Raw genomic sequence first — 26,268 nt, 5'->3', positions numbered from 1 at the left:
GCGTGAAGATCGTCACCGCAGGCCATGTGGATGTGAAGAAGATTGTCTTTGATCCAAACCGCGGGGTCTGTTGTGCCATCATAAGATTCGATATTCACGGGTTTAAACCCTTCGGGGATTTGATGATCCATTACTTCATCTATGAAGCATAGTGGGTGTGCGGTGCCTCTGTACTGGGCGATATCACGACGGAGCTCAAAAGAACTTTGTCTGTTTTGTTCGACCCGGCCGGACTTACTGTGTCCGGCGCGATGGCTGTCGTCATGTACCGTAGGGCGCCCACGCGATCCGTAGATCGATCTTAATTGTCTTGCCTTATCCTCCAATATATCTCGCAAGTCCGGAGTGTTCCCCTGTGGCCTTGTGCTTTTCGAGCGATGTCGGGGTACGGGTCTAGTGAAGGGCCTAGAGGCCTCTCTGTCGCGACCACGGGGTGGTCGGTCAGCCATATTGTCTCCTGGTGATGCGGGTTCAAACGCTTCCTCCTCTAATCAGGGGAGCAGCTTGCGTTTAGGGTAGCTTTTGGAGGGGCGTTCGAGCTCATGCTCTTCGGCTACGAGGACTTCAGTCCATCTGTCGGCTAGTAGATCTTGATCATCTCTAAGCTGTTGCTGCTTTTTCTTGAGGCTGTTCGCCGTGGCCATAAGCCTGCGTTTAAAACGCTCTTGTTCGAGGGGATCCTCAGGCACGACGAATTCATCGTCGTCGACGCTTGCCTCCTCTCCGGAGGGAGGCATATAATCCTATACCTCTTCTTCTACCGCTCTCTCATGAGGGATGGCGTCTCCGTCCTCCTGCGCTGCATCTTGCTGGAGTGGGTTGTCTTCGGCACTGTCCGGTGTATTATTATCTCCGGTGTCGGAGTCTTCATTCTTGCTGTTGTGGGATCTAGAGCGGCGCCGCTGACGCTGGCGCTTGGGCTACTTCTTGGAGGGGTCGTCCTCCGCTGTTTCTTCGCCATTCCCATCCTTTGGGATATCCACCATGTATATGTCATATGATGAGGTGGCTTTCCAGTGCCCAGTAGGCGCTGGTTCTTGGTCGTCTCCGGCATCTTCGTCCATACCGTCGATGTCTTCGGAGTCATAGTCTAGCATGTCGGTTAGATCGTCGACAGCGGCTACCAAGTGGGTGGTGGGTGGGCTTTGAATTTCTTCGTCGTCCGCATCCCAACCGTCCTGACCGTAGTCCGGCCAGGGCTCTCCTGATAACGAGAGATACTTTAGCGAACTCAAGATGTCGCCAAAAGTTGAGAGTTGAAAGATGTCCGCTGCGGTGAACTCCATGATCGGTGCCCAATCGGATTCGATCGGAGGGGGCGCAGGAGGTTCGGAGTCCGGCGAGGAGTCCGGCACCTCGGAGTCACGAGCTTTATGATGGACAAGGTCAGTGTTCGGCTCTATCGCCATAGAGGTGGCAGCCCCCGAGGCGGTGTCTAGCCATCCGTCCTCGATCTGCGCAGCCAGCTCCAAATTGAAGATTGGAGCGGGTTCGAGTGCGGCCTCCAGGGTACTGTCCGGCTGCAGAGCTAAATCATGCTCGCCGTGACAGTGCGGCACGCTCGGCTGTGGCTCGAATCCATCGAAGATCAAGTCCCCGTGGATGACCCCTGTGAAGTTTAAACTTCCAAATCTGACCTGACGGCCAGGGGCGTAGCTTTCGATCTCCTCAAGATGGCCAAGTGAATTGGCCCGCAGTGCAAAGCCGCCGAATACAAAGAGCTGTCCGGGGAGGAAGGTCTCACCCTGGACTGCGTCGTTGTTGATGATCGAAAAAGCCATCGAGCCTATTGGTGACGACACAGAGGAACTCTCAATGAAAGCACCAATGTCGGTGTCAAAACTGGCGGATCTCGGGTAGGCGGTCCCGAACTGTGCGTCTAGGCGGATGGTAACAGGAGACAAGGGACACGATGTTTTACCCAGGTTCGGGCCCTCTTGATGGAGGTAACACCCTACGTCCTGCTTGATTAATATTGATGATGTGTGTTACAAGAGTAGATCTACCACGAGATCAAGCAGGCTAAACCCTAGAAGCTAGCCTATGGTATGATTGTTGCTCGTCCTATGGACTAAAGCCATCCGGTTTATATAGACACCGGAGAGGGCTAGGGTTACACAGAGTCGGTTACAATGGTAGGAAATCTACATATCCGTATCGCGAAGCTTGCCTTCCACGCCAAGGAAAGTCCCATCCGGACACGGGACGAAGTCTTCAATCTTGTATCTTCATAGTCTTGGAGTCCGGCCGATGATGATAGTTCAGCTATCCGGACAACCCTAGTCCGGAACTCCCTTAGTGAACTCCATCCTACCGTTGGACTGGTCTTGGTCTTGTTGCACCGAAATGGATGCCTTTGCTTGACGCTCTCGCCTGCGCTTGCTCCCCTTGCACCAAAGAGGAAAGAAGGACACTGCGCGGGCTGGCGCCCGGCTGGCGCCCTTGGTCGTCATGGCTTGCGTCATGGGCACCTCGCAAGGTACCCCGCCTTGAACTCTTCGCCTCCTCGTGAGCCAGCCTGATGAGGCCGTGCCTGAGGAAGCTCCTTGTCGTCCGCCCCGTGAGGCTTGGCCCCTCGCGAGGGTCTTGAGCTTGTGTTGATGAAGATGGGCCGTGCTGGGCCCCCTTTGAGCCACACCACAGGCCGCAGGCAGGCAAGTCTGGGGACCCCCGTTCCCAGAACGCCGACAGTTTGGAGGCCTCTATTTCCAAATCTTCAGGGGCGCCCCTTTTTTCCCATGGGGAGAGGGGATTTTAGATTCGCCTCCCCGATCATCCTCCTTTGCAGAGGCACCAATTCCCCCGATTTGGATGTGTAGCGTATGAAGCCCGCTCTCGGCTTCTCTATGCCTCCCTTCATCTTCTCCTGACGGCACTTGATAAGGTGAGCGCTCAAGCATCCTAGTTAGTGTAGGGTCCGGCGAGCCTTCGGGAAGAGGGGCCGAACACCTGATCCTCTCCGCCTTTCTTATCCAGTCCTGGCCCAGGGTAGTTTTTCAGAATAACGTTGTGACAAATATAAAGGCAGCATGTTCAGTCGCGGAGCTCCTTAATTGTGTATCTGGACGATGGTCGTTCAGGCCCGCATCCTCGATGGTGTCCGGACACTTTACTTGTGATCCAAAGAATAATCGATACATCCCTTCGAGCGTCACGCCGAAGAAGTGTTGAATAGTTCGCGGTCCTTCCAAGTTGAACTCCCACATCTGGAGAGATCGACGTTGGCATGGCAGGACCCGACGAACTACCATTACCTGAATTACTTTGATGAGACTGACATCCCTCTTAAGGAGATCTCGGATGCGGCTTTGCAATGTCAGCACGTCATACACTGGCCCCTAGTCCAGCATTGTTGACACATTATGCCAGCTGGGGCGGAGGGCCCGGGCGGAAGGCTCTGGCGACCGCCCACTTTGTAGCTCGGGGTGCTGTGATGTAAAACCACTCCCGTTGCCATAGGTCGGACACCTCCGAAAAGGAACCCTTTGGTCATTGGGCCTCGGCACCTTTGCTTATTATAGCACTGCTACCTCTTGAGCACTGCGTTGGATTTCCCCGAAGAGGAGAGGATGATGCAGTAAAGTAGCATAAGTATTTCCCTCAGTTTTTGAAAACCAAGGTATCAATCCAGTATGAGACCACGCACAAGTCACTCGTACCTACACAAAACGATACCTACTCGCAACCAACGCGAGTAGGGGTTGTCAATCCCTTCACGGTCACTTACGAGGGTGAGATCTGATAGAGATGATAAATAATATTTTCGGTATTTTTGATAAATAGATGCAAAGTGAAAAGTAAAAGGCAAAGTAAAAGCAAAGAAAATAATAAAGCGATAGAGATTGATATGATGAGAATAGACCCCGGGGCCATAGGTTTCACTAGTGGCTTCTCTCAAGAGCATAAATATTCTACGGTGGGTGAACAAATTACTGTTGAGCAATTGATAGAATTGAGCATAGTTATGAGCATATCTAGGCAATGATCATGTATATAGGCATCACGTCCAAGACAAGTAGATCGAAACGATTCTGCATCTACTACTATTACTCCACTCATCGACCGCTATCCAGCATGCATCTAGAGTATTAAGTTAAAAACAGAGTAACGCCTTAAGCAAGATGACATGATGTAGAGGGATAAATTCATGCAATATGATAAAAACCCCATCTTGTTATCTCGATGACACCGCAAGATCGAACCCAAAGCTAAGCACTTCTCCCATTGCAAGAACTACCAATCTAGTTGGCCAAACCAAATGGATAATTCGAAGAGACTTGCAAAGATAACTCAATCATACATAAAAGAATTCAGAGAAGATTCAAATATTTTCCATAGATAATCTAGATCATAAACCCACAATTCATTGGTCTCAACAAACACACCGCAAAAAGAAGATTACATCGAATAGTTCTCCACAAGAGAGGGGGAGAACATTGTATTGAGATCCAAAAAGAGAGAAGAAGCCATCTAGCTACTAGCTATGGACCCGAATGTCTGAAGTAAGCTATTCACACTTCATCGGAGGGGCTATGGTGTTGATGTAGAAGCCCTCCGTGGTAGATGCCCCCTCCGGCGGAGCTCCGGAACAGGCCCCAAGATGGGATCTCGTGGATACAGAAGGTTACGACAGTGGAATTAGGTTTTTGGCTCCTCTTCTGATCTGTCGGGGATACATAGGCTTATATAGGAGGAAGGAGTACGTCGGTGGAGCAGTAGGGGGCCCATGAGGTAGGGGGCGCGCCCAGGGGGGCGCACCGTCCACCCTCGTGACCGCCTCTTTTGTTCCTTGGAGCAGTGTCCAAGTATCCTGGATCACGTTCGGTGAGAAAATCATGTTCCCGAAGGTTTCATTCCGCTTGGACTCCGTTTGATATTCCGTTTCTTCAAAATACTGAAATAGGCAAAAAACAACAATTCTGGGCTGGGCCTCCGGTTAATAGGTTAGTCGCAAAAATAATATAAAAGTGGAAAATAAAGCCCAATATAGTCCAAAACAGTAGATAAAGTAGCATGGAGCAATCAAAAATTATAGATATGTTGGAGACGTATTAGGCATTCCCAACCTTAATTCCTGCTCGTCCTCGAGTAGGTAAATGATAAAAAAGAATTTTTGATGCGGAGTGATACTTTGGCATAATTTCAATGTAAATCTTCTTAATTTTGATATGAATATTCAGATCCAAAAAATTCAAGACAAAAGTTCATATTGACACAAAAATAATAATACTTCAAGCATACTAATCAAAGCAATCATGTCTTCTCAAAATAACATGGCAAAAGAAAGTTCATCCCTACAAAATCATATAGTTAGGATATGCTTCATTTTCATCACATAAAGATGTGCCCAACTTCTATACCCCCGATGACAAGCCAAGCAATTGTTTCATACTTAAATAATCTCAAACTTTTTCAACCTTCACGCAATACATGAGCGTGAGCCATGGATATAGCACTATGGATGGAATAGAATATGATGATGGGGATTGTGTGGAGAAGACAAAAAAGGAGAAAGTCTCACATTGACGAGGATAAGCAATGGGCTATGGAGATGCCCATCAATTGATGTCAACATGAGGAGTAGGGATTGCCATGCAACGGATGCACTAGAGCTATGAATGCTCAACTAAAGAAAACTAGTGGGTGTGCATCCAACTTGCTTGCTCATGAAGACCTACGGCATTTGAGGAAGCCCATCGTAGGAATATACAAACCAAGTTCTATAATGAAAATTTTCCACTAGTATAAAAAGACAACTTATGAGACTCACTACATGAAGAACAAGGTGCTACTTTGAAGCACAATATATGAGACTCACTACATGAAGAACAAGGTGCTACTTTGAAGCACAAGTGTGGAAAAGAGATAGTAGCATTGCCCTTTTACTTTTCCTTTTTTTTTCTTTTTCTTTTTTTGGGCCTTTCTTTTTTCTTTTGGCCTTTCTTTTTTTCCTTTTTTTTCTTTGGGCAATGCTCTAATAATGATGATCATCACACTTCTATTGATTACAACATAAGGATTACAACTCGAAACTGAGAACAAGATATGACTCTATATGAATGCCTCCGGCGGTGTACCGGGATGGTGCAATGAATCAAGAGTGACATGTATGAAAAATAATGCATGGTGGCTTTGCCACAAATACGATGTCAACTACATGATCATGCAATGGCAATATGACAAAAGTAATGTATGTCATGATGATGGTGGTGGAAGTTGCATGGCAATATATCTCGGAATGGCTATGGAAATGCCATAATAGGTAGGTATGGTGACTGTTTTGAGGAAGATATAAGGAGGTTTATATGTGATAGAGTGTATCGTATCACGGGGTTTGGATGCACTGGCGAAGTTTGCACCAACTCTCAAGGTGAGAAAGGGCAATGCACGGTACCGAAGAGGCTAGCAAAGGCGGAAAGGTGAGAGTGCGTATAATCCATGGACTCAACATTAGTCAAAAGAACTCATATACTTATTGCAAAAATTTAGAAGTCATCAAAAATCAAGTACTACGTGCATGCTCCTAGGGGGATAGATTGGTAGGAAAAGACCATCGCTCGTCCCTGACCACCACTCATAAGGATGCACAAGCCAGGTACACTTCATGTTTCAAATTTGTTACACAACTTTAACCATACGTGCATGCTACGGGACTTGCAAACTTCAACACAAGCATTTCTCAAATTCATAATCACCCAACTAGCACGACTTTGATATTATCACCTCCATATCTCAAAACAATTATCAAGCATCAAACTTATCTTAGTATTCAATTCACTCAAAAGAAAGTTTCACATATCTTGAATACCAAGTATAATAACATTAAGGAAATTACCATGCTATTAACGACTCTCAAAATAATCTAAGTGAAGCATGAGAGATCAATAGTTTCTTTAAAACAAATCCACTACCTCGATCTAAAAGATATAAGTGAAGCACTAGAGCAAAAATTATCACGCTCAAAAGATATAAGTGAAGCACTATGAGCGAACTATCAAGCTCAAAAGATATAAGTGAAGCACATAGAGTATTCTAACAAATTCCAAATCATGTATGGCTCTCTCAAAAGGTGTGTACAGCAAGGATGATTGTGGTAAACTAAAAAGCAAAGACACAAATGATACAAGACGCTCCAAGCAAAACACATAACATGTGGTGAATAAAAATATAGCCCCAAGTAAATTACCGATGGAAGTGGACGAAAGAGGGGATGCCTTCCGGGGCATCCCCAAGCTTTGAAATTTTTGGTGTCCTTGGATTATCTTGGGGGTGCCATGGGCATCCCCAAGCTTAGGCTCTTGCCACTCCTTGTTCCATAATCCATCAAAAGAATTCAGCCAAAACTTCAAAACTTCACAACACAAAACTCAACAGAAATCTCGTGAGCTCCGTTAGAGAAAGGAAACAAAAGACTACTTCAAGGTACTGTAATGAACTAATTATTTATTTATATTGGTGTTAAACCTACTGTATTCCAACTTCTCTATGGATTATAAACTATTTTACTGGCCATAGATTCATCAAAATAAGCAAACAACACACGTAAAACAGAATCTGTCAAAAATAGAACAGTCTGTAGCAATCTGTAACTAACGCAAACTTCTGGAAGTCAAACAATTCTACCAAAATAGGATGTCCTGTAAAATTTGTGTATTGAACAGCAGCAAAAAGAATCAACGCAAAACCACGTTCCTGTGATTTAAAAAAATTACATTAGTGCGCGCAAAGTTTCTGTTTTTCAGCAGAATCAAATCAACTATCATCGTAGGTTATCCTATAGGTTCTACTTGGCACAAACACTAATTAAAAGACAAAACCTCATCCAAACAGAGGCTAGATGGATTATTTATTCCTAAACAGAAGAAAAAACAAAAAACACAAAATAAAATTGGGTTGCCTCCCAACAAGCGCTATCGTTTAACGCCCCTAGCTAGGCATAAAAACAAGGATAGATATAGGTATTGCCATATTTGGTAGGAAATCCATAAGTGGCTCTCATGATAGATTCATATGGTAATTTTATTTTCTTTCTAGGGAAGTGTTCCATGCCCTTCTTTAAGGGAAATTGGAATCTAATATTCCCTTCCTTCATATCAATAATTGCACCAATCATTCTAAGGAAAGGTCTACCATGAATAATAGGACATGAAGGATTGCAATCTATATCAAGAACGATAAAATCTACAGGCACATAATTCCTATTTGCAACAATAAGAACATCATTAATTCTTCCCATAGGCTTTTTAATAGTGGAATCCGCAAGGTGCAAGTTTAGAGAGCAATCATCAAAGTCACGGAAGTCTAGCAAATCACACAAAGCTTTGGGAATAGTAGAGACACTAGCACCCAAATCACACAAAGCATGAAACTCATAATCTTTGATTTTAATTTTAATAGTAGGTTCCCACTCATCATAGAGTTTTCTAGGGTTAGAAACTTTCAACTCAAGTTTTTTTCATAAGATTGCATCAAGTCATCAACAATGTGTTCGGTAAAGGCCTTATTTTGACTATAAGCATGTGGAGAGTCTAGCACGGATTGCAACAAGGAAATACAACCAATCAAAGAGAAATTTTCATAATTAAATTCCTTGAGATCCAAAATAGTGTGTTTAGCAACATCTAGGTTTTTATTTCTTTCAATCCCACTTTCATCAATTTCATCATCAAGATCTAGAAACTCCGAATTCTTAGAATGCCTTCTAGGTAAAGGAAGATCGTATTCAGTTTCATCAAGATTCATATTGCAAAACAAAGATTTAATGGGGGACACATCAATAAGTTTTAGATCTTCATCTTGATTTTCATAGGAATTGGAAGAGCACGCTTTAATAAAGGCATCTTTGTAAGCACGCATCCTAGCGGTTCTTTCCTTGCACTCATCAATGGAAATTCTCATGGCTTTGAGAGACTCATTGATATCATGCTTAGGAGAAATAGATCTAAGCTTTAAAGAATCAATCTCGAGAGAAATTCTATCAACGTTCCTAGCCAAATCATCAACTTTAAGCAATTTCTCTTCAAGCAAAGCATTAAAATTCTTTTGTGAATTCATAAACTCTTTAACACTACTCTCAAATTCAGAGGGCATCTTATTAAAATTTCCATAAGAGTTGTTGTAGGAATTTCCATAATTATTAGAAGGATTACTAGGATAAGTCCTAGGATTAATATTCCCTCTATACGCGTTGTTTCCAAAACTATTCCTACCAACAAAATTCACATCCATAGATTCATTATTATTCTCAAGCAAGGTAGACAAAGGCATATCATTGAGATTAAAATTTCCATAAACGTACCTCCCGCGGCCGAATCTAAAAGATTTCTAGACGCAAAATTCAATCTGGCATAAAAATTTTGTATGATCATCCATAAATTCAAACCATGAGTAGGGCAATTGCGAAGCATTAATTTCATTCTTTCCGAAGATTGGGAACATGCTCATGATCAAGTTGTTTAAAATTCATGATATCGTTCCTAAGAGTGATAATCTTAGCGGGAGGAAAATAATTAGAGATAAAAGCATCTTTGCACTTATTCCAAGAATCAATACTATTTTTAGGCAAAGATGAAAACCAAACTTTAGCACGATCTCTAAGTGAAAACGGAAATAACTTCAATTTGACTATATTGTTATCCGTATCTTTATTCTTTTGCATATCACACAAATCAACAAAAAAATTAGATGAGTAGCGGCATCTTCACTAGGAAGGCCGTCGAATTGATCTTTCATAACAAGATTCAACAAAGCGGTATTGATTTCACAAGACTCATCATTATTAAGAGGAGCAATCGGAGTACTAAGGAAATCATTATTATTGGTATTCGAGAAGTCACACAATTTGGTATTATTGTGTGCCATGGCAACAAGTAATCCAACACACAAGCAAACAAAAAGGCCCCAGGGAAAAAGCAAACGGGAAAGAGAGGAGGAGATTGGAAAAGAGAGGTCGAATAAAACGGCAAGGGTGAAGTGGGGGAGAGGAAAACGAGAGGCAAATAATGTAATGCGAGAGATAGGGATTGTGATGGGTACTTGGTATGGTTGACTTGCTTGCGTGAGCCTCCCCGGCAACGGTGCCAGAAATTCTTCTTGCTACCTCTTGAGCACTGCGTTGGATTTCCCCGAAGAGGAGAGGATGATGCAGTAAAGTAGCGTAAGTATTTCCCTCAGTTTTTGAGAACCAAGGTATCAATCCAGTAGGAGACCACGCACAAGTCCCTCATACCTACACCAAACGATAGCTACTCGCAACCAATGCGATTAGGGGTTGTCATTCCCTTCATGGTTACTTACGAGGGTGAGATCTGATAGAGATGATAAATAATATTTTTGGTATTTTTGATAGATAGATGGAAAGTGAAAAGTAAAAGGCAAAGTAAAAGCAAAGCAAATAATAAAGTGATAGAGATTGATATGATGAGAATAGACCCAGGGGCCATAGGTTTCACTAGTGGCTTCTCTCAAGAGCATAAATATTCTACGGTGGGTGAACAAATTACTATTGAGCAATTGACAGAATTGAGCATAGTTATGAGCATATCTAGGCAATGATCATGTATATAGGAATCACGTCCAAGACAAGTAGATCGAAACGATTTTGCATCTACTACTATTACTCCACTCATCGACCGCTATCCAACATGCATCTAGAGTATTAAGTTAAAAACAGAGTAACGCCTTAAGCAAGATGACATGATGTAGAGGGATAAATTCATGCAATAGGATAAAAACCCCATCTTGTTATCCTCGATGGCAACAATACAATACGTGCCTTGCAACCCTTTCTGTCACTGGGTAAGGACACTGCAAGATCGAACCCAAAGCTAAGCACTTCTCCCATTGCAAGAACTACCAATCTAGTTGGCCAAACCAAATGGATAATTCGAAGAGACTTGCAAAGATAACTCAATCATACATAAAAGAATTCAGAGAAGATTCAAATATTTTCCATAGATAATTTGGATCATAAACCCACAATTCATCGGTCTCAACAAACACACCGCAAAAAGAAGATTACATTGAATAGTTCTCCACAAGAGAGGGGGAGAACATTGTATTGAGATCCAAAAAGAGAGAAGAAGCCATCTAGCTACTAGCTATGGACCCGAATGTCTGAAGTAAACTATTCACACTTCATCAGAGGGGCTATGGTGTTGATGTAGAAGCCCTCCGTGGTAGATGCCCCCTCCGGCGGAGCTCCGGAACAGGCCCCAAGATGGGATCTCGTGGATACAGAAGGTTACGGCGGTGGAATTAGGTTTTTGGCTCCTCTTCTGATCTGTCGGGGATACGTAGGCACATATAGGAGGAAGGAGTACGTCGGTGGAGTAGCAGGGGGCCCACGCGGTAGGGGGCGCGCCCAGGGGGCGCACCATCCACCCTCGTGACCGCCTCTTTTGTTCCTTGGAGCAGTGTCCAAGTCTCCTGGATCACGTTAGGTGAGAAAATCACGTTCCCGAAGGTTTCATTCCGTTTGGACTCCGTTTGATATTCTGTTTCTTCGAAATACTAAAATAGGCAAAAAACAGCAATTCTGGGCTGGGCCTCCGGTTAATAGGTTAGTGCCAAAAATAATATAAAAGTGGAAAATAAAGCCCAATATAGTCCAAAACAGTAGATAAAGTAGCATGGAGCAATCAAAAATTATAGATACATTGGAGACGTATCAAGCACCTCCGCAGTCTGCGTATCGCCCGTCGATCATCTGCGGCTTCACATTAAAGGTCTTGAGCCACAAGCCGGGTAATGCAGAGGAAGGCCTCACACACGACGATAAACGACGAGATGTGAAGGATGGCATCTGGAGCTAGATCGTGGAAATCTAGCCCGTAATAGAACATGAGCCCTCTTACAAAGGGATCAAGACTAAAGCCAAGCCCTCGGAGGAAGTGGGAGACTAATACAACACTCTCATTGGGTTCAGGAGTAGGAATAACCTACCCTTGAGCAGGTAGCCTGTGGGGGATTTAGGCGGTCAGATACCTAGCCTCCCGAAGCTTCTTGATGTCCTCATCTATAATAGAAGAGGCCATCCACCGGAATTGAAGGTTGGATCCGGACATGATTGAAGATCCGAAGCGCTTAGCCTAAACCTTGGGTGCTGGAACTCGAGGTAGGGGAAGGGAAGGATTGGGCGTGAAAAGAAAAGGATGGGTCTGGACCTCTTTATAAAGAAGGTGAATATTAAGCGTCTCCCGCGTGCTCGTTTGGAACTTGCCTAAGACCGAGGAGTCATACTAATAGCATGATTGGGTTACCCACTCCCGTATTGATGATAACCCCATGATAAGGGGGACACGATCTCTGCTTCGACAAGATGTGCCAATAAAACCGCCTCGCAATACATACAGTAGCAGGCTGGGAAAAATGGTGTGTATAATGACCGGGCCACGGCATGATGACACGCTATGAAAAGTTGTCAGCAGATTAGATTGTGGAATATTATGCTCTCTATGTGGTGTGTGAAATTTGTTTTGCAGAGCCGAACACGATTCATGTGTTCAAAATCTACCTTGGAGTATTCGGAGAAGGAACCTGCCTTCTAATGTCGAAGACAATCTGCGTGCCGGACTCATCGTCATTGAAGCCTGGTTCAGGGGCTACTGAGGGAGTCCTGGATTAGGGGGTCCTCGGACAGCCGGACTATATGCTTATGCCAGACTGTTGGACTATGAAGATACAAGATTGAAGACTTCGTCCCGTGTCCTGGTGGGACTCTCCTTTGCGTGGAAGGTAAGCTTGGCAATTCGGATATGTAGATCTCCTTCTCTGTAACCGACTCTGTGTAACCCTAGCCCCCTCCGGTGTCTATATAAAGCGGAGGGTTTAGTCCGTAGGACGAGAACAATCATAATCATAGGCTAGCTTCTAGGGTTTAGCCTCTACGATCTCGTGGTACTTCAGCTCTTGTAATACTCATATCATCGAGATCAATCAAGCAGGAAGTACGGTATTACCTCCATCGAGAGGGCCCGAACCTGCGTAAACATTGTGTCCCCCGCCTCCTATTACCATTAGCCTTAGACGCACAGTTCGGGACCCCCTACCCGAGATCCGTCGGTACTATGTGTGTCACTGACAAAGTGTGTGATTGAACTCTATTATAATTCCTCGAGAACTATGTGTGTCGGCATTACCTATCTAGGGGTGACACTTAAGCACAGAGACTTCGGTCCATTGGGATCATGGTTGTTACACCACTAGTGAAACTTACGGCCCCGGGGTCTCTTTTCATCATATTTTCCTTTGCGATGTATTTTCCTTTGCATTTATTTTCAGATATATTAAACCGAAAATACAAAATACGTTGCTGCAATTTATTTGTTCCGCGATCTATTTATCCTGTCTACCGCTTTTACCTCACGTTTTCTGCCTATCTTGAATCTCCGTACCCGAAAGGGATTAACAATCCCTTTAAGGGCATCTACAACGCAGACGCTAACAGCGGGCGCCAGGATCGATTTACCAGCCGTTATGAGTGATTCCCGTCCAAAACCAGGTTATTGGTTGGCGTCGAAGCAAATTGTGTCGTCGGACGCGTCACCTTTTTTCCTCACACGAGCTAAAAATTATTGGCTGCGGGCACTTATCCCGGACTCTAGGAAATCTTGATCCAACAAAATCCAATGACTTGCTTCAACTATCCAACAATTTCCTAATTGTTTTATTGGGCGCTAGGTCCCTGTTGCGTCAGAGAGGGTGGCGCTAGCCTGCTTTTTTCTTGTTTAGCACCTGCTTATGGCTGTTAGCATTGCAAACAAATACGCCAACAAAGACGCTAAGGTAAGTTTTTTGGGGAAAAATATAGCGCCTACATAAGCGCTTCCCCATCCGAGATGCTATAACACGTCGGGTTGCGAGTATTTGTTATTTGTGTGCAGGTGTTCTTTACGTGGTGTGAGGAGGTTCTCCTACTGGTTCGATAACCTTGGTCTCATCACAGAGGAAATACCTACTGTTGCTATACTGCATCATCCCTTCCTCTTTGGGGAAATATCGACGTAGTTCTTGCAGACATCAAAAGGAATTTCTGGCGCTGTTGCAGGGGAGGATCTTCAACATCAACCAGGTTCCTAATCACAAATCTCATCTCCTCGCAATTTACATTATTTGCCATTTGCCTCTCCTTTTCCTCTCCCCCACTTCACAAAAATTTGCCATTTTTATTCGCCCTCTTTTTAGTTCGTTGTTTTCTCATCAGATCTATTCGTGTTCTTGTTTCACTATGGCTAGTTTGAATGTTCCTGCTTTGTTACCAGACTTTGAAGTTCTATACTTCAAACAAAGACAAGGAGAAAATTTGAAAGATGCTTGCCATAGGCTTATGGAGTCTTATCGTGTTTGCAATCTAAAGGGAGATGCAAAAAAAATTCTTAGAAATTTTTACGTAGGATTGGCTTTGCACCATAGACAACTGTTAGACTTTGCCGCAAAAGGGAATTTTATCGAGCTCAATGTCAATGCAACCTATGAAAATTTAGAAGGAATTTTGGGGGTTCCACCACAAAAGAAAGGGTTTTCTTTCACCCTAGAGGGAGTCCAAATTTTGGACAAACTCGGTAATTTGCATAAACATATGGTTGAATTGCAAAAATATAATGAACCTCTCAAACATCTCAATGGTAGTATCAATCGTATGAACACTTTGATTTCCCTTTGCAATAAATAGTTGGATATTTTAGACCTCAAGATGGTTTCTTTTCCGGAAAATTTAGGGCAGCGCAAAGAGCCTCCCAGATTTGAAAAGACCCTTACTGAAGTGGCAAAGATAACAGATGACAAAACTTAGATCCTACGCGTTATGCCTAACTAGGGGTGTAAAACGATAGCGCTTGTTGGGAGGCAACCCAATGAATAAAATTTATTTTGGCCTTTTGCTTTCTGTTCTTGAGTGTTAGCACCATTATGCTACTGTTATGATTGTGTTTTTTGTGTTTTAACTAGTGTTTGTGCTAAGCAAAGCCTTTGTGTTGATTTGGGTGAAATTTGATTTGATCTTGCTGAAAAACAAAAACTTATGCACTCATGAAAATAGTTTTAATAAATCACAAAAGCGTGCTTTTGAGTTTATTATTTTTGCAGAAGATTAATATACAAATTACCCAGGTTTTCCTTATTTCTCAAGATTTTTAGAGTTAGAGAATTATTCGAAATATTCAGATTACTACAGACTGTTTTGTTTTGACAGATTCTGTTTTCTTTGCGTTGTGTGCTTTGTTATGATGATTCTATGGTTTTCTTTGATGATTTTTTTTGCCATAGAAAAGTTGGAATACCGTAGATATAATGCAAAAACAAAATAAGAATAGGTTCGCTACAATACTTATAGTAGTGGTTTGCTTTCTTATACTAACGGATCTCATGAAGGTTTTGTTTGAGTTTTGTGTGATTGAAGTTTTCAAGTTTTCGGTTATCTTACGATGGATGAAGGAATAAAGATTAGCAAAAGGCTAAGCTTGGGGATGCCTGTGGCACCCCAAGATAATATTCAAAGAAGTAGCAAGCAAGTAAGCTTGGGGATGCCCCCGAGTGGCATCCCCGCTTTCTTTTAACAACCATTGGTATTTTACTTGAAGCTACATTTGTATTCGTCACATATTATTTTTGCTTGGGGCGTCTTGTATGATATGAGTCTTTGCTTGTTTTGCTTTATGTTTTAATGTTTAATACTTGCTGAACACACCTTTTTGAGAGAGCCAAAAATTATGTTATGCTTGCTCCTATGCTTCAGTTAAATTTTTAGAGCCATGGATTTGCTCTAGTGCTTCACTTATATCTTTTTGAGCATGGTGTGCTTTGTTATTTTTGAAGAAATGCTCTCATGCTTCACTTAGATTATTTTGAGAGAAAGAAAGAAATTATGCTCATGATCTTCACTTATATTTGTTTGAGCTTATCAAAAGCAACATATGAAAATAGTCCCAAAGAGATAGATATCCAAGGAGGATATAATAAAAACTTTCATGAAGATCATTGGAGAAAATAAACTTGATTATTAGTAGTGGTTTTGAGATATGACGATATGATATGTTTCATGTTGATGAGTAATTGTGCTTTAGTAAGAATATTGATGTTAAAGTTTGTGATTCCCTATGCAAGCATGAAAGTCAATAGTTATTCAATTTAATTTATATCCTACTTATGGTGCATTATTCGGTGTTACTTATGCTTAATACTTGGGTACAAGATTTTTCGCTTTTTGGTTGGTCGCTTCTAATCTTTTTGCTAGCCTTCATTTTGCACTAAATATGATCACTACTTGTGCATCCTAAACCCTTTAAACCAGTTTTGCCTTATGAGTCCACCATACATACCTATATGCGGTGTTTCCATGCCGTTCTAAGCAAATTTGCATCTGCCATTTCTAATTTTCAAAATAAATTTCTTTTTTGTGTGCTCTCCTGCTCGCGAGGCATTGAAGGGTGACCAATAATTTCCATGCTAGATGTGTATTCTCGTGATGAGTGTTTCTTCACTTGTCATTGCACGAGAGTGCAGCAAAGGTATTAGGGATGCCCAGTCCCAACATGAAAAATGAGTTTACTTTATGTTGTAAAATAATAAATTCCTTGGAAAGTGTTGGTTATGGAGGGCAACCGTGGATTCAGCTAGCCATGGAAAGTGAAAGTAATGGTGGGAAAAGGAATAAACTTCATTTTCTGTTTGGGCCGCCTATGATGTATCTAGCATGGAAAGTGTTGAGATCTCTAAGTCGTTTTTGCTGGTGGGAAAAGTATGCCTCTCAAGATATTTTTATCTCTCAATTTAATCTTTGAGCTCTGGCACCTCTACAAATCCCTACTTCCCTCCACGAAAGGCCTTTCTTTTACTTATGCAAAAAATTTGAATTTGAGTCTCCCTCTTCTCTTATAACGCACCAACTAAGGGGCACTATGATCATATTTGAGCATTGGGTGTAGCTAATATTCGAGTGTGTTTCATGAATGGATCAATGATTGAGCATAATGGGCTAGGGATAACTTGGTTTAATGTTGATATTTTGAAAGACATGGTTGCTTGTTGGTATGATTGAGTATTAAAGTCTTCATACCAAAACTAGACTATTGCTTTGAATCATATAAAATTCCATATGTCCATGTTATAAAGTAAAGAAATGTGATGAATATGTTAGGAAGCATTCCACATCAAAAATTCTGTTTTTATCATTTACCTACTTGAGGATGAGCAGGAATTAAGCTTGGGGATGCTGATACGTCTCCAATGTATCTACAATTTTTTTATTATTCCATGTTGTTATATTATTATTCTTGGATGTTTTACAATCATTTTATAGTCATTTTATATCATTTTTTGGTACTAACCTATTGACATAGTGCCCAGTGCCAGTTGTTGTTTTCTGCATGTTTTTTACATCGCAGGAAATCAATACCAAACGGAGTCCAAACACAGCAAAACTTTTTGAGGATTTTTTGGGCCAGAAGACATCCAGTTTGCCAAGGCTGCACCTGGGGGGTGCCTCAAGGAGGGCAGCACCCACCAGGGTGCGCCAGGAGGTCCATGCGTGCCCTAGTGGGTTGTGCCCACCTCGGGTGCCCCCTGAACCGCCTCTTTTCTCTATAAATACCCCAATATTCCATAAACCCTAGGGCAATCGATGAAAATCAATTCCAGCGACCGCAGAGTCCAGAACCACCAGATCTAATGTAGACACCATCACGGAGGGTTTCACAACTTCCATTGGTGCCTCTCCGATGATGCGTGAGTAGTTCTTTGTAGACCTACGGGTCCGTAATTAGTAGCTAGATGGCTTCCTCCCTCTCTCTCTATCTCTCTCTCTTGATTATCAATATAATTCTCTCTTGGAGATCACTATGATGTAAGTCTTTTGTAGTGTGTTTGTTGGGATCTGATGAACTTTGAGTTTATGATCAGATATATGTTTTTATCCATGAAAGTTATTTGAGTCTTCTTTGATCTCTTATATGCATGATTACTTATAGCCTCATATTTATCCTCCGATATTTTTTTTTGGCCAACTTGATCTATTTATCTTGCAATGGGAAGAGGTGCTTTGTAGATGGTTCGATCTTACGGTGCTTGATCCCATGACAGAAGGGGAACCAACACATATGTATCGTTGCTACTAGGGATAACAAGATGGGGTCTATATCTACATAAATAGATAAATAGATCTTGTCTAGATCATGTCATCATCTTATTGCATTACTCCGTTTCTCCATGAACTTAATACTCTAGATGCATGCTGGATAGCGGTCGATGTGTGGAGTAATAGTAGTAGATGCAGGCAGGAGTCGGTCTACTAATCTTGGATGTGATGCCTATATAATGATTAATGCCTAGATATCGTCATGATTATTTGAAGTTCTATCAATTCCCCAATAGTAATTGTTTTCGCACCGTTTGCTATTTTTCCCGAGAGAAGCCACTAGTGAAACCTACGGCCCCCCGGTCTCTTTTCATCATATTTGCCTTTGCGATCTATTTTCCTTTGCATTTATTTTTAGATCTATTAAACCAAAAATACAAAAATACATGGCTGCAATTTATTTGTTCCGCGATCTATTTATACTATCTACCATTTTTACCTCACATTTTTTGCCTATCTTGAGGCGCTGTACCCGAAAGGGATTGACGACCCCTTTAACACGTCGGGTTGCGAGTATTTGTTATTTGTGTGCAGGTGTTGTTTACATGGTGTGAGGAGGTTCTCCTACTGGTTCGATAACCTTAGTCTCATCACTAAGGGAAATACCTATGGTCGCTATACTGCATCATCCCTTCCTCTTTGGGGAAATACCGATGTATTTCTAGTAGACATCACCCACCCAAGCCAAGATCGCGCCCGTCCACGCCAAGCTCGTGGCGGCCTATTCCAAAGATATGGCGGATGCGGATGCCGAGATGCTTGCCGAGTGAGGGAGTTCCGGACTAGGGGGTGTCCGGATAGCCGAACTATCATCATCGGCCGGACTCCAAGGCTATGAAGATACAAGATTGAAGACTTCGTCCCGTTTCCGGATGGGACTTTCCTTGGCATGGAAGGCAAGCTTGGCGATACGGATATGTAGATTTCCTACCATTGTAACCGACTCTGTGTAACCCTAGCCCTCTCCGGTGTCTATATAAACCGGATGGCTTTAGTCCGTAGGACGAACAACAATCATACCATAGGCTAGCTTCTAGGGTTTATCCTCCTTGATCTCGTGGTAGATCCACTCTTGTAACACACATCATCAATATTAATCAAGTAGGACGTAGGGTTTTACCTCCATCAAGAGGGCCCGAACCTGGGTAAAACATCGTGTCCCTCGTCTCCTATTACCATCCGCCTAGACGCACAGTTCGGGACCCCCTACCCGAGATCCGCCGGTTTTGACACCGACATTGGTGCTTTCATTGAGAGTTCCTCTGTGTTGTCACCGATAGGCTCGATGGCTTCTTCGACCATCATCAACGACGCAGTCTAGGGTGAGACCTTTCTTCCCGGACAGATCTTCGTATTCGGCGGCTTCGCACTGCGTGCCAATTCGCTTGGCCATCTGGAGCAGATAAAGCTACGCCCCTGGCCATCAGGTCAGATTTGGAAGTTTGAACTTCACGGCTGACACCCGCGAGGACTTGATCCTCGATGGATTCGAGCCACAGCCAAGCGTGCCGCACTGTCACGGCGAGCATGATTTAGCTCTGCAGCCGGACAGTACCCTGGAGGCCGCACTCGAACCCGCTCCGATCTTCAATTCGGAGCCGGCTGCGCAGATCGAGGACGGATGGCTAGACACCGCCTCGGGGGCTGCAACCTCTACGGTGATAGAGCTGAACACTGACTGTCGGTGTCAAAACCGGCGGATCTCGGGTAGGGGTCCCAAGCAGTGTGTCTTAGGATCAATGGTAACAGGAGACAAGGGACACGATGTTTTTACCCAGGTTCGGGCCCTCTCGATGGACGTAAAACCCTACGTCCTGCTTGATTGATATTGATGATGTGGGTATTACAAGAGTTGATCTACCACGAGATCAAGGAGGCTTAACCCTAGAAGCTAGCCTATGGTATGATTGTTGTTATTGTGTCTATCGACTAGCTTGACCCCGGTTTATATAATGCACCAGAGGCCTAGGATAACAAGAGTCCTAGCCGAATACGCCGGTGGGGGAGGAGTCCTTTTCTTGATCGCCAAGTCTTGTTGATTCTTCCTTGTATGCGGCAGCTGTCCGGACTGGCCCATGAGTATACGGCCATGGGGGTCCTCGGCCCAATCCAACTGATTGGGAGACGACGTGTTGAGTACCCCCTAGTCTAGGACACCGTCAGTAGCCCCCTGAACCGGCCTTCAAGTTAGGGACGCTCCTCGATTCTTCCGAACTATTCTTCATCTTCGGTTGCCGGTCTTGAAAACTGGTTCAACAAATCTTCTCATCTTCTATCTTGAGGATCGCCGAAATGCATTCGACGACTTTACACGTTGGGTATCCGAGGAGCCCCTTTAAGTTTACGGCCTTTATCAATGCCTTGTTATTTTTATGCCATGCCTCGGGTTTGAAGTTGTTCCCGGGTGGCAACGTCCTCTTGCGTCCGAGCTCCAACGTCGGACTGCATTCGAGGTATCTTTTGCAGCCGAGCACCAATGCCGGACTGCTTCCCAACTCTAATGCCGGACTATGTATCCGAGCTCCAACGCCGGACGGTATCCGAGCTCCAACGCCGGACTATGTATCCGAGCTCCAACGCCGGACTGTATCCGAGGTGTTGTAAATCACCTTGGTTCAAAGAAGTTTGAAGGAGTTTAGCCGCGTTTAATGCCGGAAGTGCCCTCTATGGAGCCAGCCACTAGCGCCCGAGGTTTACGTCGGACTGCTTCTGAGGTGGTGCACCACCCCGAATGTGGGCCAATTTTTGTCAATATTTTTGATTGGTGCCAGTAGCCCTCAAGGTGGGTATCGGTCTAAAACCCGAGATGCACATGAAGGATGACATAAGACCGCTGATTCCCGTAGCCGCTGAGACTCATGTTGATTTGCAAAATCGGTCTGAGGATCAAGTCCTAGCTCGACAGAATACTTCGGGACACAAAAAGCGGCGTGCTCAGTCCTCGGGACTCAGGTTGGGTGCGGCCGACCAACCTGAGGATCAAAATCTCCTCGGAAACTGTATTGCACTTAAAATTTTCTGCATAGAACAGGCAATACAGTAGCCCCCGAGACACTAGTCGGGTGGCAATACCAGATCAGGGGATCGATGTGCCCCTTTAATATTTGTAAATAATAAGCCCGAAGCCCAGTAGCCCCCGAGCCTTAATGCGGGCACGAGAGGCCGTATTAAGGATCGATATCCCTAGTAAAATCACAAATTATGTGTAATGACTCTTGTATCCAAGTACTTTACGTCATTAATGCTCAGATCCGCTTTGTACAAAACTTTCTTGACCGACCATCGGCTTCCAGCTCCTCGGCCAATAGCCGAGGAGTGTTTGTCCTACTTTATAAAGCCTTTATGAGGGCAAAGATTTACAACAAACAAGGCAATCTGGTCATACGGTGTTATAAACAAAGGTACGCGGAGAGACATGTTATATTACTGTTTAATAGAAGAAATGTCTTAAAGAAAATAGTCCCGCTATCGGTTCCTTTCTTTGGGTTGTCATGCTAAGCATGATCATGAAACCTCAGCTCCAATGTAAGAGCAAAATATCGAGGATTTAGTTTGGGAGGCCAGTTAATAGCCCCCGGTAGTGTTCGGCGACAGTCGAGGTCAAGTCGGAAACACTTCGGCCAATGTTATGAATGGCCCATCATTTAATATACTCATCGGATCGCTAACCAGTTTACACCTATTGTGACAGTCAGTTTTCGGCTTTCTCCACTGAGGTGCTTGACCATGTGAGCTGGAAGCACAATCGCAGTGGTTCTCCCTTTGCACACCTAGCCAAACAAAGCGGAACGTAGGAGGCAAGCGCGGGAGCCGGGCAACCCAACTATTGACCGAAGACACAATTCGAAGGTGATGCATATATAGCAATATCCGAGAATGTTTTTGCCGAATCTCTAAAGGTGTCCGGTGTTGCACTGCGAGACTTGTGCTGAAAACACACAAATAGTTAAAAGTGCCAAAAGCTTGGAAAACCAAAAAACTTCAGTAAAAACATGACGTCCGAACAAGATCAAGTGTTCGGTGCCAATCTGAAAATTGGACTTTAGAAAAAAAGTGCTTCTGCCGTGCTTTAACTTTGCAACGACTAAGAAGAAAAACACTTAGTATGAAACGACTCAAATAAACATAAGAGCCCCCAAGCGACGTGGGTAAAAGTTGACTATAAAATGTAAGGTGACATGTAGAATGCCTTCTAGATGGATTGTAGATCGTTTGTCGTAGCGGACCTTTTCGCTTCAACCTCTAGACCCAATAGTCCGGAGTGTGTCCGAATACCCTCGCGGTTATAAAAACCAGGGCATGCGTGGAGACCAGGCGTAGGGGTCATTAGTGCTTTATCAGACAAGTCCCCAACTAGTTATGTTATATTACATGGTTAGTAAGAAACATCTTCCAGGGAGAATAGTTCCGTTAGGGGTTCCTTTCCCTGGGAGGCATGCCCTAAAGTGCATGTCCGGACTGCGAAAAGAGCAGAAAAACATCTGGGGGCAGGTAAATAAATAGGTAAGAAATCATCTTTTAGTTCACCGACTGAGTATTCCCTTAAGAACGCTAGCTTTCGGCTTCACCCAGTCTGAGGTACACATCCGGCTGACCCGGCAGTAACAATCGCAGAGGTGCTCCCTTTACCACCTAGCCGAACAATCGGGAACGTAGGGGTAAGGACAGGAGCCAGGCAACCCAGCTTGGCCAAAACTTAAGTCATATCGATGCATATAATGGTGAATAAAAGGTACATGCGGAAGTGTGACACATGTGTTGGGCATAAAGCCCGTATTAATAAGCTTCTGTTAAAGAAGCCCCCAGGTATAATGAGCGCGGGTAGCGCGTCAAGTGTGTGCGAACAAAGTTTCGACAAGGAAAATTTTTACAAGCAACTTTTTTACAAAAAAGTATAATTCTTGGTCGAACCGAACACAAGTTAGAAATTTAAAACTTTGAGCATGAAGGCAACTTAGCTGGTTAATGTGTTCGGTATTGACGACGCGGTCCGAGCTTGTTGCGGGACAAGGTTCCATCCCCCAAGCCGGTCCCGAGGTGGCGGAGCAAGGAGCTCGGCACTCCGAAGTGGTGACATAGCACGGTCAATGCAGGGCGGCAGAGGGATGCCCAAGTCCCCGGCATGGGGTAATGAAGTGTTGACGAAGCCTCCCGTCCAGCCGAGGTGACGTCAAAGGATATAGTCCGGCTGGATCATTTTCCTGTGCACAAAAAATAGTGCAGACTGGGGATAATAGTAATAATAGGAATTAAAAAAAATGTTGCATAATAAATAATTTATGCAAAGTGAGTAGTAAAAGAAATATGGCCTGGCGCCGAAGTTGATGTCGATGCAGGTCGTCAGCGTAATGCAATAAAGGTGTGGCAAAGCGTGGATTCACAGGTCGGTTCGAGTTCCGGATGCGGCGTTCGCCGAACTGTGTACGGAAACTGACCGAACCATCATGCGACCGTCGATAATGCGGCCACCATTTGATAGACCTGTGTACATATGCTGGACTAACCAGAGTAATAATTCCTTGGGGAAAATTTAACCCAGACAAGCAAAAAGAAATACTAGGATTAATAGCACCTGGTTTATTTGTTGTAGCAATCCGAAGGAAGGTGATTCCCAAAATTGGGACTCGATCCGCGCACCCATGCATGGTCAGCTAGTGACGCCGAAGTGTCCGGAATAGGTTGATGAAGAGATGGCGAAGCCCCCGGTCCAGCCGAAATGTCGAAGTAGGTCGGCGTGATGGACACCAGCTTGAAGAAGCAATAGTGCGGCCCTGCCGATGCAGGTCGTGACGTGGTCGATGCCGGCTTGATGAAGCGACCGTGCGGCGATACCGGTATGCCCGCTCCGTGTAATCCGTGGGGCAGCGATGTTGGTGATGATTTATCCTTCACGATGTCGGACTCTTGTTCGGCTTGCCAAGATGATGATCCGAAGAAGTTGAGCTTGGCTCAACAAAGTGACGACGTGTCTAGCGCAGGTCGACAGCCGTGGAGCAATATTGCCGGACTGGTTTGACACCAGCATGATGTTGAAGATCATGTTCAAAAGATCATAAAGTTAGTGGGATGTGTTCGGGAACAAAACACAATACCCCATACAAAACTTGCTTCAAAAAGCATGTCCGAAATCCCGTTCATAAAAAAGACGAACTCGGGTCGGATTCGTTTTCGCGCAGAAAACAGATCCAAAAAGTGATGCACTAATCGGAAGTTTCCCGGAGTTTGGACGGTCGGATCGAGCTGAATTTTTGGCAGGTGGTAGATAAGGGAATTTCGCAGCAAATCAACGGTTGGATCCTCCAATGGACATCCGAGCTAGACGCTGGATACCACGCCCTAAACTCGTCCGGATTCTCGTCCAGATTCAATAGGGCTCCGGTATATCGGAGATTGCCGGAGATTCCTCCTTCGGAACTCGACGAAATTTTTGCAGGGTTGTTGTAGACTTAATTCCGCATAATTCCACCGAAGTAATCGTTTAAGCAACACTCGAGGAGGCGGTGGCGGCGGATACAGGTTTGCTGTCCAGAAAAACAGCGCGGTCGCCCGAGGGCAATGTTGACGTTGAGCCGCCAGGCTCCCTGGATGCTTCCTCCATGATCTTGATAGAGATCGGAGTTGGAGTTGATGAAGGCCTTCATCCGAACATAACGGTCGGAGGTAGGGCGCAGTCCTCGGTCAAGAGAAGGTGACCAGTTGAGCTGGTGACAAAGAAGCCGACGTCGCAGTTGACCTGCAGTCGAGCCATTGATCCTTTCGCCGATCACACAGTGGAACTCTCAATGAAAGCACTAATGTCGGTGTCAAAACCGGCGGATCTCGGGTAGGGGGTCCCAAGCAGTGTGTCTTAGGATCAATGGTAACAGGAGACAAAGGACACGATGTTTTTACCCAAGTTCGGGCCCTGTCGATGGAGGTAAAACCATACGTCCTGCTTGATTGATATTGTTGATGTGGGTATTACAAGAGTAGATTTACCACGAGATCAAGGAGGCTAAACCCTAGAAGGTAGCCTATGGTATGATTGTTGTTATTGTGTCTATCGACTAGCCTGACCCCGGTTTATATAATGCACCAGAGGCCTAGGATAACAAGAGTCCTAGCCGAATACGCTGGTGGGGGAGGAGTCCTTGTCTTGATCGCCAAGTCTTGTTGATTCTTCCTTGTATGCGGCAGCTGTCTGGACTAGCCCATGAGTATACGGCCATGGGGGTACTCGGCCCAATCCAACTGATCGGGAGATGACGCGTTGAGTACCCCCTAGTCCAGGACACCGTCACTGACCTTTTCCCTCATAAAGCTCGTGACTCCGAGGTGCCGGACTCCTTGCCGGACTTCGAACCTCCCGCGCCCCCTCCGATCGAATCCGATTGGGCGCCGATCATGGAGTTCACCGCAGCGGACATCTTTCAACACTCACCTTTCGGCGACATCTTGAGTCCACTAAAATATCTCTCGTTATCAGGAGAGCCCTGGCCAGACTGCGGCCAGGACAGTTGGGATGCGGACGACGAAGAAATTCAAAGCCCACCCACCGCCCAATTAATAGTCACTGTCGACGATCTAACCGACATGCTAAACTATGACTCCGAAGACATCGACGGTATGGACGACGATGCCGGAGACGACCAAGAACCAGCGCCTACCGGCACGGGAAAGCCACCCCAACTCATGACGTATACATGGTGGATACACCAAAAGGAAGCGATAATGAGGAAAAACGAGACATGGCAAAGGACAACTCCCCCAACAAACAACCAAAGCGGCGACGCAAGCACCGCCCGAAGACCGGCATCGATAAAAACGGCACCCATACGGACCCGGCCCTAGAGCAGGGCAAAGCAGTGGACGACGCACATGTCAACAAGCAGCCAGCCAGACATGAACTGGACAAGCAACCCATCCCCGGCGAAGATGATCTCACATCACCAGAGCATATGAATCTTCATAAAAGGCTCGTCACCACTGCAAGAAGTTTGAAGAAGCAAAAGCGGAAGCTCAAAACAGCGGAGGACGTACTCAGAATGAGATGGAGCAAAGTACTCAACAACGCAGATAAACATGGCGCTAGTCACCAGACAAAGAGCTACCCGAAGTGCAAGCTGTTGCCCGAATTTGACGAGGAGGCCTTAGAGCCC

The sequence above is a fragment of the Triticum aestivum genome, chromosome 2B (assembly GCF_018294505.1).
Source record: "Triticum aestivum cultivar Chinese Spring chromosome 2B, IWGSC CS RefSeq v2.1, whole genome shotgun sequence".
Taxonomy (NCBI): domain Eukaryota; kingdom Viridiplantae; phylum Streptophyta; class Magnoliopsida; order Poales; family Poaceae; genus Triticum; species Triticum aestivum.
Note: the sequence above shows the minus strand (reverse complement) of the source record.